The sequence below is a fragment of the Cucurbita moschata genome, unplaced genomic scaffold, assembly GCF_002738365.1.
Source record: "Cucurbita moschata cultivar Rifu unplaced genomic scaffold, Cmos_1.0 Cmo_Scf00051, whole genome shotgun sequence".
NCBI lineage: Eukaryota > Viridiplantae > Streptophyta > Magnoliopsida > Cucurbitales > Cucurbitaceae > Cucurbita > Cucurbita moschata.
Window position 1 is genome coordinate 16,929 of NW_019268567.1, and position 12,587 is coordinate 29,515.

The window sequence follows — 12,587 nt, forward strand, 5'->3', positions numbered from 1 at the left end:
AATTTGATATTGAAACTAAAAATGACTACTAAATGAGAGACCTAGATTTATTATTATTATTATTGTAGTTTTTTTTTATTTGAGGAAATTGAATTGCTTCAATATTATTATTGTAGTTTTTTTCTTATTTGACGAAATTGAATTGCTTGTGTGAATACAAAATAAGAGGAAAATATAATAAAAAAAGACAAAAAAGATACTAACTTAAGACAAGTAGGAGTGGCTAAGACATTCTATCCACCTTAACCAAGACAAAGGACTTATTTTAAGTCTAAACTTTCCCTCTCACAAAGTTTCTTGTTGCAAAATATATCAAGGCATTGGATTGACGAGAAGAGATTCGATAAGACATTTTGTTCGATCATTTGCATTTGTATATCCATCCTCATCCAAATAAAGAAGGTTCATAACTCTGGAAACATTCACAACCCGCATAAGAATAGACATTGGAACATCGATTGGATGAAGACATGCTTCATTTATGTCCTTCCAGACATCAACAACTTGTTTATGAAGTTCAACGCAAGCTTCGTTCTCTAAACAACCATATTGTTCCATGTAACATTCAACCGCCGAAGCAACGTGATCTCTTTGTTGCTCAAACTGAAAAAGAAAAACATATAAGTAAATGTAGTTTACTTTTGTTTGTGCTGCTTTGAAGGATAGTATACAATATATACCTTGTGGGAAACAAGGTCATCCATGAGTCTAGCAATTATTATTGCGGCTTCAATAACTTTAGGTCTTCTAGAAAACCATTCAATTACTTCATTTGTTACTATGTCACCCATACCAATGAGTGAAATGCTTATAACCAAGGAATAACCTGAGCTTTATAATCCCCATTTCATGTACTCTTTAAATTTTGGTTTGTAATTTTAGTTTAACCATTTAGCTTCTTCAAAATATGATCCGGTTAGCTTTTTTATCTGTAAAAATAAATCAAATAATAACTTTTACTTATATGTATAAAACGAAATGCAAGAAGATAGAAGAGGGAGACCAAGAAAGCTTACTTCTTCTTTTGTGGTATGGATGTGAAGGGAACTTTCATCCTTGCCTATTTCTTTGCTAATTTCTTTATAAAGATTTAACATTGCTAAATATAAAGGTTTCATGTACTCAGGTAGTATATTGACCATGCTTCTATCCCATCTGAAAATTCAATAACATCATGGTTTATAAAATTCTTTACACTAATATGATTATTTTAATATATAAATTTTGAAAGATGAAAAGAGGGTTTCTATTTCTACTTTCCATTTCCAAAGATAAACAATAAATTTATTAGCACGTACGTCAAGCTTTTAAAGCTAAGATCTTTATCCATAGGGATGAATTCAAATGACCTTTGAATTGCTCGAGTGAAGACTTGGAGTTCTTCATATGTATCATCTAAAATTAAAGAAATAGCGATTACTTTGGTTAATATTTTTCTTCCAACATTGAACTGAGGTTCAAAGTATGCACCCAATGTCCAAAAGTAGCACTCAACAATTCTATCTCTTGCATAAGGAAAATTTGTTTCGACATTCAAATCTTTCCACCACCTATAAAATATAAAATATGTAAATAAGAATCAAATATAATTTGTAGAGAGAAATAACATATAATTTCAAAATAAATAGTATCTATCATCTTTAAAAGGTAATTTTGTAGGTTAAATATGAAATTGCATACAACAAATCAATATAAACCTGGCAAGTTCCTTCAACTCCTTTTGATGAAGTTTCTGTAATATGTTGAAATCCAATTTCGAAAAGGCAAGCAAAGTTTCATGGGAAGGATCTTCTTGATACATTGATATGTACTCTCTCGCCTTTAATCTTGGAAGGGCTTTTCTTAGTGGCCATTTCAAGGCACTGCTAACTTCAGCAACAAATTTGGTGTTTGAGTTGGTTATAACATCTCTTAGATGTTTGACACCAAAATCAAGAGCTTCCTCAAGGATATCTTCTCCGTGCACCCTCATATGTGCCGCTTCATATAGACTTAATATTTCTCTTGCATCATTTCCTAGTGATTCTTTGAATTTTCCATTACTTTCTACAAATATGGTAAATATGTCTACTCCAAATTCATGTGCACACAAATAATCAAACTATTAAAAATTATAAAATATAATTTGATATAATAATATAAGAGTTAGAGATGAATAAACTTAACCGCATGAAATTTTATAACTTTGTTGTCTAAGCAGTCGAAATAGAAGAGAGATAGTGTGAAGATCATCATCGCCATCAATACATGTGGAGTCACTATGGTTCACATATATTTTTTCCAAGATTTGATCAATCTCATTTTCAAAATGATAAAATACATTTAACCGTTGAATTGAATCAACCAAACTTAACATTTTAAGAGGATTTCCATTAGAAATTATTAGCATTTTTTTCACTTCTCCTTTCAATTGTTTAGCTTGTTCCTCCATCTCAACATCTATTTGCTAAAAAGGAAAAAAAAAAAAAAAAAAAACTTAATGTTTGATATAATAAATAATAAATAATTAAGTATGAATATATTATAATTTATGAACATAGACGATTAATTTACCATTGCCTCGGATGATGGTGAAAAGAAATGGTCCTTCCATATGCTTGGATGAAAGTTTGCAATAGGACGACGAACTTCAGAAATGTTTGGGCTCTTCATTGATGAAGCAGACACCGGAGAAGTTTGATGAAACATTTTCTATCGTTTCGTTCTAGAAGAAGAGGGGAAAATCAGGATAACTTCACTATCAAATGAGATTCAATGTATCGATGAACAATATTATACATTACAAAATACATATTTATATAAATGTTACGACTAAATGTACTCTCAATTTAACAATTCTTATCACATAAATTATGTGGTATTGCAAGAAGGAAAAATATGTTATACTTTGTAATTAAAAAAATTAATTAATACCCTGCAACTTTTGCAAATTTAAATTCCAAACTAATAATCTTATGTATAAGAACTATTAATCGGAATTTTAATTTAATTTCTTTTTTTTGTTGGCATTTTTTTTAAAAATTAGGTTATCATTTATACTTGGTGCTTACTAAAAATAGAAAATAAAAAATAAAAATAAAAACTCAGGACCTGCAAGTCTTCCTTGGCCAAAATTATTATATGCGAATTTATTATATGTTTATTTTATCACGTAAAAATAGGATACGATGGAAGATGACAATTCCTACCTCACCTATCACTATGTCCGTCACTTGAAAATTATCGAATAAGTCCAATTTTACTATGGCCTATCAAATTGTTACATTTAAAACGATTATTTTTCATGAATGGGATGGTAAAAAGGAATTATTTCTAATTATAAGGATTTTTTTTTCTTCCGGAGTCACAAAGGTATACTCTTGATTTTATTATTATTATTATTAAAACATTTGAGGATATTAATGAAATTTATAGAGAAAAAACAAACTTAGAATAATAATAATAATATTTATACACTAATTTTTATTTCCTTATTTGACTAGATTCATGTTTTTCCTAATAAAGAATATATATATAATATATATATATATATAATCTTATTTTTATTTTTAAAATTTGGCAAAAAAGTTAAATATTTTTTAATTATTCGTTGATTTAGTCTAATGTTAAGGACATTTTTACTTTTTATTTTTTATTTTTTATTTTTAATAGTATTGATGAAACATTAAAAAATTTAGAGATATTTTTAAAATTAGCTACTAATAATTTCTATCCAAAAAATAATAGAGTATTCTTGATTTTTTTATTATTAAAAAATTTAATTTAACATAATTTACTTTATAAATAAAATCTAAGAAGGTAAACTTATCAACCAGGGGAGAGAAAATCCAAATCACAAAAATGAATCTAAAACAAATTTAATTGGAATAATATTGTTAATACAATTTATTTTTTTATTCCCACAAGGCCGGATTCAGAAATTTTGGCTGAGATGTATAAATATAAGTTCAAAAAATTCTTAAATCAACTAAACTATTAAATTTCTACATTGCAACTGAGTATTCATTTTATCGTCTGGTGATATTCTTTTATAATTGTAATAATCTAAAATTTGAAATTAAAAAAAAAAAAGGGAAGGTCTCACATTGCTTAAAATCAAGAAGAACGTCTGCAAAGAAGAAAAAAAAAAGTGACAATGAAGAAGATAGAGAAACTCCGACGAGGCCAAACCCTACGAAATCAACGTCAAAACCTCCATTTTACGCAACAAAAGTAATCCCAAAGCCTTTTACACACATCAGGGGTAGATTTAGACGAGTCCTACACGTTGTACACCATCGGCAAGGGAGCCGGAACGTCAGATTTCCGAACCCTCTCAGATCCGGGAGTGTGAGGCCTTTACGAACCAAACCAATACCAAAAACGGAATTAGGGGGAGAAAGAGACTCGGGAAAGGAGGAAAAAAAGGACGTCGAAATGACGTTAACGAGGAGAGAGAGAGGTCGCCGGAATAACATGGGCAACCGGGTGAGGAAGACGAAGTCGGACCAGAGGGCTGGATCTCGCGACCCGAACCGAGTCCAACCACCGTAAGCCAGTCCAACACCCGACGACTCCTACAACCCAGTGGCCTCAGCCCAAACTCGTAAGCCCAGTTACGGCCTAACCCATTAGCCACGGCCCGAGAGCAAAAACCCAACCGACCCGAGACCCGCAAGCCCAGTCCAACACCGACACGCACAGCCCAGCCCACCTACACGTTTCCTTCAGCCTAGGCCGGCTCATCACCCGCAACGCAATCGAAAACCCGCGAGCAACCCGACAACCCGCGCCTCGACCCGAGACCGCTGCACACGCGTCACCCTCTGGTTGTGCCATGTGGCACGTTTGCAGCACGACACCTTTCGGCTCCAGCGGCTTAATCGGCTCGGCGGCGGCTTATTCGGCTTGGGAAACCTGTTTCTAACCTGTTTGTCACCGTTTCAACCCTCCCGGACTTAGTTTCGGCCCCATTTAAGGTAAAATAGATCATTTTAAGGTCGCATTTCACAAATTCAAGTTGGAAATTAATTATGTTTGTGAAATACTAACGAAGGTGTCGAATGATCCAATAGGAACCAACCACCAACGGAAGCATAGAACGTTTATGAGGAGCTAGGAACCTACGTTTATATTTTAGGGAATACTTCAGCTAAGGCCTACCAAGTAAGGGGTTCACCCGTCGTAGGTTACGCGTTATTTGTTGTATGTTGGCACGTGCCCGTGGATTTGTACGTGTCATTAAATTGTATGCTAGATTGATGTGCTTAAGTACGTAATCATGTGAACGTGAATGTATGCTATGTATGTTGTTTAGTCTGATGTGATACGTAATGCATGTGACGTTTATGTTGTTCTTGTATGATTATGGCATGATTGTATGGAATATTTGAATGTAAACAGCATGAATTGTATCACATGAAATACGGTAAACTGCCTGGAAACATAACCCCGATAGAAATATGTATGATACGTAAATTGAAAATGAGAATGACATGTTAGCATGAAATTTGACAGGGGGGTTATGTTCATTAATGATAAATGTAGAAGTAATGGGGACCTCATGCATTATGTGTGTTCATGCATCTGGGGGGATACCCCTATCCCATCACGAGGGTACGGACGCGTACATCCAATGGCAGGACAACGATCATTATGCTTTGCATAGCGCTGCCGTGACGGTTACTAGTTCTAACGGGTGTCTGGCATAAGGGGCTCCTAGAGTATGCTCACTGGATAAGGAAAGTGGCCCAGCGGTGTGCGAACTAGCTGGTGAGCCCATACTCGCACGTATGGGCTGTGTGTAGAGTATATGGTACACGTCCAAAGTTTACTCGTTAGAACAGCACCATAGGAAAACGAAATGAAAGATAGGTCCCATCACTTCATTGCATGTGATTGTTGCATAACCCCGATAGGGGGTCACTTACTGAGTATTCTAGAAATACTCAAGCCTCGTGCTACTCTACTTTTTCAGATAAGAGCAAGGCATCCATGTGAGATCGACGGCGCATCGTACACCCTGGGACCGTGGCACATGTGTAGGGTAGTTGTTTTCCATTTCCTAGTATAGGTTAGTATAGGTTGAATTCTGTTTGCATCATTAGTATAGGTTGAATTATAATCGCATAATAAACCATAGGGTAGTTTGAGACAATTATTTCAATATTGTTCTTTTTCCTTTCTTTCTCTTGTATTCGTTTCCTTTTTCACGAGGTAATAAAAGGCGAGTGTAAGTCCCATTTATGATAAGAGCCCATTTAATGTAAATTCCGCATTTCAAGATATAGTATTGACCTTAGATTAAATAGATAAAATTTAGGGTCGTTACATCCCACTTAAACGGTTCGAAGCCAGTTGTAGAATACACTTTCGATGGCTCAAGGTCAACATTTTAGCTTATTCGGCTTGGGTCTGATACGTTCGGATCCTTTCCTCTTAGTTTCAATTCTTCCGAAGCGTTTAAAATTAGTACGACTACCTTTGGCTAATTTAAATTTTTGGAGTCAAGTTTAAAGACTACACCTAGCTACTTTAAATTTTTTTTTGGAGAAGTTTAAAGTATTTATGCATAATTATTATGAGTCAATTTAAATTATTTTATGCAAAATTAAGCTTAGCTAGTTTAAATTATTAGGAGTAAGTTAGAATTCCCATAATATTAGATTAAATTTTTATCAAGTAGCCAAATGAATAGATTAAGAATAGAATGGCCAAGAAAACTTGAATAGTGAACACTAAGATAAGGAAATAGGAAACACTGATATAAGGAAAAATTTGGAAACAGAGGTCCATTGGAAATTTTGAATACATGAGAACAAAATTAAATTAAAAGGCAACGGATAAAAAAAAGAAGATTAGAGAATTAAAAACCACAATACAAAAGGAGAGGTAAATACAAAGGGTAAATACAGAGAGTAGTAAAGCTCAGAATAACTTGAAATAGCTGCATCTACTTTCTCATACAACAGTAACCATGAAAAATAAGATTTTTAATAAAAATATAATTATAGATATATAACATTTTAAGACTTTTAACAATGAACCAATGTAAAGGAGAGAAATAGCTCAAACCTGAAACTAATGTCATGGGCGCACATAGGTTGATTTGGATTCCAAAGGACGGAATCAAACTTTCACTAAAGATATATTCGTGGCAACGACTTAAACTAGCCAGGTAAGTGCCCTTACTATCGGCATGGTTATATTTGCTGTTGACATGTGCCCCGTGGTTCTGCACGTGTCATATATATTGATATGTGTGAATTGTTTGTGATAGGTATAAGAACGTTAAGGCTATGATAAGTTAGAAAACGATATGACTACGATTTATGTTATGACTTGTTTATGATATGATACATTGTGATGCAATATGTCATGGTATGATGTGTATATGATGAAATGTTATGTTAAAAGCATAGAACGTTATGTTAGGTTTCTTAAATTGTGTGTATACAGCATGATATGAATGACATGAAATTACGATAAATGGCATGAAATATAACCCCGTTAGAATTATGTATGATTTGAGAACTGAAGAATGAGAAACGATATGATATGAATGATGAACAATATCTGAAACGATATGAAAAATGATATGAAATGTACATAATGCTAATGGGGTTGTATTAAAAGATAATGAAAATGGAAAAGTTTTGGACCTCATGCATTATGTGTGCTCATGCATTTGGGGGTACCCCTATCCCATCACGAGGGTACGGACGCGTACATCCAATGGCAGGATAACGATCGTTATGCTTTGCATAGCGCTGTCGTGACAGTTACTAGTTCTAACGGGTTCTGACATAAGGGGCTCCTAGAGTATGCCCACCGGATAAGGAAAGTGGCCCAGCGGTGTGCGAACTGCTGCTCGCCGTGATCGTGCGTGTACATGCCATGCTTAGAGGCACAACCTTGAACTTTAGAGACAACAGGGTATTGTCCAGCTTCGCATTCCAGAGTCGTGGTGCATGCCATGCAGGTGGTTTTCGAATAGAGACGATCTCCTTCAGCTCTCCGTTGAGGAAAGCAAACTTCACATCCATGTGATGGACCTTCTAGGAATGATGTGCCGCATCGCCAACAACAGGCGGACAGATTCCAACCTTGCCACCGGCTCGAAAACCTCTTTGAAGTCCACCCCTTACTTTTGGACATAGCCCTTCGCCGCCAGACGGACCTTGTACTTCACAACTTCTCCCTATTCGTTACGCTTCAGTTTGAACACCCATTGGAGCCCTATGGCTCGGTGTCCGGTCGCCATGTCCTCCAGACTCCACGTCTTGTTTTCAGTGATGGATGTCATCTCTTCCTGCATTGCCTTCAGCCAACACGTGTTCTTCTTTGCTTCGGCGAAAGAGTTCAGTTCATTCGCGCTGATGGCATGTAGTTTGGCCACCTCTTCTTCGAGCTCGCGTGCCACCAGTCTCAGTGGTTCACCTCCTCCTAGTAGGTCTTCAATCCTCCGGTATCTTGCTGCCAGACCATCATCGTGATCGGCATCCAACGTTGAATCTGCAGTACGTGATGTTGCGAACTCCACTGGTTCAGGGGGCGTAGCAGGAGTCGTGGTTGGTGTTGGCGTAGGTTTACCCGGTGCAGCTGCTGGCGGCGGTGATAGTGCCCAATGCTGCACTCCTCCTTCTCTCGACTCGATGACGAGGTACTCCACCATAAATTGATTTGGGTTTTAGTCCGCCTCGATTGTTAGATAAAAAGTTATGGTTTTTATTTATTTAGTTTATTCACACGTTTCCTAACTTAGTTGATTTTTGTTTTTAAGGTATCTGAATTAATGCTAATGAATGAGACTAAAATTGACTAATGTGACATTAATTTGATATTGAAACTAACATTGACTCATGAATGAGAGGCTGTAAATTTATTATTATTATTATAGATTTTTTTTTGTTTTTTATGGGACCAAATTGAATTGCTTGTGTGAATACAAAATAAGAGGAAAATACAAAAAAATAAAAATCTAAGCGCCTACAATGCCGCCAAAGAACGGCCAAAGAATAAAGACATTTCACCTCTAGAGCGGCCAAAGAACATCGACCAAATGTTCTGATACCAAATGATAAGCGCCTACAATGCTGGAATTTGTAAAGCTAGAAGTCCTTCTAGAATCCTTGCAAACATTCACAGAGAAAGCTAACTTAACGAATTGATTCCAACCAAGAGCGGGTTAGAAGATAAATGAGTCTTAGATCGAACTTGGAATCTATGATGGTTACTCTTAGATACCAAGACAATTCACTCCAGAATTAGCTTGATCAAAACTAATTCAATGAATCGGTTTAAACATCATACCTAAAGCAAGGTTTGAAAAAGAATAACACCAAAAAGTATCAAGAAAACACAAAGGTTTTGTTTGTATTCAACAATTCATTTTTAAACATGAATATTACACGCCTTTAAATAGGCCCAAAAGATAACCCTAACATAATAAAGTTCAACAACCACCTACAAATCACCAATAAATGCTATTAAATACAAATGGAAGAAAATAAGGCATTCATAAATTGTCTTAATTGGTAATTCAATTACTAATGGCAAGTCTTCTAATCACTTTCCAATGCCAACCAGTCCATCATTTTCTTAATTTGATACTTGAATCTTCTTTGTATTGCTTCTTGTAATTGCTCGTTTGGGTACATGGAAGTGATCAGTTGTTGGATTCATATCAAGAGCGTTTGGATGTGTGTGAGCTCTGGAGACGTGTGAAATGCGAGAATTCCAGTGACTTCGTGATTTTTTTTTTTAATAAACTAACGAACGTTACACAAAATTAATTATAATAATATTACTAATATAATATGTTTTTGTTATTCCCATACAGGACCCAATTCTGAAATTTTGTCGAGGGTTTAATTAAAATTCAGTATAAATATAAGTAAAAAATTCAATTTCATTGACTAGTTTTCATTTTATCTTCTTATCTATTTTCTTTTATATATTTCACCATTTTGATTTAAAATAAATCTACAATAACATTAATAAAAAATAATAAATTAACCAAAACATAAAGAAGAAGGATGTAAACTAAATCTACAAAATCATTTTATATTTAAGCCACTCTAACTCTTATAATTAATACAAGCATAAATTTTAAAATTGAAGCTAAATATATTCAACAAGGTATGATATTCAATAAGAAATTTCGTTCTAATAAGAAGTTTCATTTTACACTCCGCATTTAATATCCTATCCCTATCTAACGAAAAGATGTTTATAACTTGAGAGCATTAGTTTCAACATGAATGTTAAAGAGAGATTGTGAAGTCTTTTTGACTCATTAATGCTCAAAAAAATTTATAATTTTTTTGAACTAGATTTTTCTTTAAGAGATTCTTAAACTAATTTATAGTAGTGGGTAAACTTAACATAGCAGCTTAATCAAGCTTTAAAAGGATTAACGGAATGAAACCTTAAGCCACTTGATATTTCTATATAGTGGGCGATGTACCAAGGTCTAAAAGGAGTAACAGAATGGGCCCTTATGCCAACATTAGTCTCAGATTATGACTCTTGGATGAACAAAAGTATTTCTCGAATATTATAGAATATGATCTAATAGACCATTTTAAATGAGGAATAGTTTGTAGTTGGTGTAAACTTGTTTATAGACATAATGTTCTGGCTATGATAATATAAAAGGTTTATTCAAATATTTGTGCGAGAGGTTTCTAAAGTTGAAAAATTGGCTCTTTTAAGTTTAAAAAGTAATTGAAAAAGATTTTTTTTTATTTTTTATTTCGTAACTTATGGTAGACAAAGGTCAATTTGATTTTAAATTTTGTTTAAAGTCGGTGAAAACTTGTTTTATCTTTTATGTGTTAACGTTTAAAGTTTATTTTCCTATAAATTTATTAAAAGTATGACCAAATTTTAATTTGAAAATTTTCAAATGTAATTATAAAGTGTAGTGATAAGCTAAATGAGTAAATTTATTATAGTAGCATGTAAATTGAACTTTGAAAGTAAAATAATAATTAAATGGGACTAATTCGTATTTAGATTGTTTTTGAAGTGGTGTAGCGATTCAAAAATTTTCTACTTAATTTAAGGTCGCCACGGGATACATGAACATTAAATGCGGAAATACTTCCTTTAAACTTTCATAAAACATCACCTTCATCTTAAAACACAACCATGGACTTACGTGTCTTGAAAACACCTTAAAAAACGAAACAACAAAAAAACTAAATAAAATAAATAAATGTTTAAAAATTTAGTACTCATATATATAAACAATTTAGTACTTTTGAGATCATTTCTGGCCAATGCTATTATTTATTTATTTATTTTTGTTTATTTAGTCATTGAGGTTAACGTAATTTCCTAAAATTCATAGAAAATTCTTGATATTTAATTTTTAACTCAAAGCTAAATAATTACAATTAAATTAATACTACTCGATCTAAGAAAAAGTATAAGTAAAATATGACTTGTGAGATCTATTCAAATGACATCACTTCCTTGGCCGAACAAAATCCGCTTAAACTTGAAAGTCACTTACTATTTTTTTTTCTTTTTTTCCTTAATTATTAAATACAAAATATCTTGTTTTAAAAGAGGTGGACTGAGTTATTTTAGACCAAGGTTGTGAGAGTTTAGTTTGAGATGATCAGTTTTTTTTTAATTAATTAATTAATTAATCGATTTTATTTTATTTTATTAATAATAATAATAGTTCACATATATAAAATACATTTAATGGTTGGATTGAATCAACCCAACTTAACGGGTGAAAAAATACTCCAAGATCAACGTACTAAAATTATAGATACTAATTCTATAAAAAAAATTTGGGAATTCGGAGAAAAATTCATACTAATATTATAGATACTAATTCCATACAAATGGGAATTCTCATTTCATACTAAAATTATAAATACTAATTCCATAAAAAACTTGGGAATTTAAAAAATTTAAGATCTAAAACTTAAAACTAACCTTTCGTTCTTCCTTTTATTTATTTATTTATTTATTTTTTTTTATTTTATGAAATCGAATCAATTCAGTGTCTATAATGAATCTCTTTTGACCTACACAGAGTTTTTTTTTTTTTTTTTTTTTTTTTCAATTTTCGTCCCAAATAAATTTAAATAGCATTGAATTAGACTTTATTTTGTATTTAATTTTCTTTGTTATCTTGTTTGATTTAAATTTTATCGCATTTTCATCTTTTATTTATTTTATTTTATTTGTTTTCTTTTTCATGTTTTTAGTCACGTTTCAAGATACGAAACCTCGAAAATCAGGTTATGACACCTTAAAACCCTTAAAAAATTCATCAAACTTATAAAAATAAAAGAAAACGTGATAAGGATTCCTACCTTCTTAGCCCCATGTTACAATTGCTATTATACGCCTGTACATGCTTAGGCAGTCAAAACTGAAAAAAAAAATAAATGAATACGATTCGTAAATGTACGTGTTCAAATAATGCAGGACTAAAGAAAATCAAACGTATAAACTAAGAAGGCGAAGACGAAGAAGATCTACAACCATCCCGTGAAGCATCACCATGTACGACTCTGTGTGAGGCTTAAAAATAACCATAGACCAATAGTGACATTAATTTGATATTGAAACTAAAATTA

General features: G+C 32.9%; 1 pseudogene; it reads right to left on the reverse strand.

The window, feature by feature from the left end:
* Positions 1–266: 266 nt before the first annotated feature.
* On the reverse strand, positions 267–8,653 carry LOC111436045 (annotated as a pseudogene).
* Positions 8,654–12,587: the final 3,934 nt, after the last annotated feature.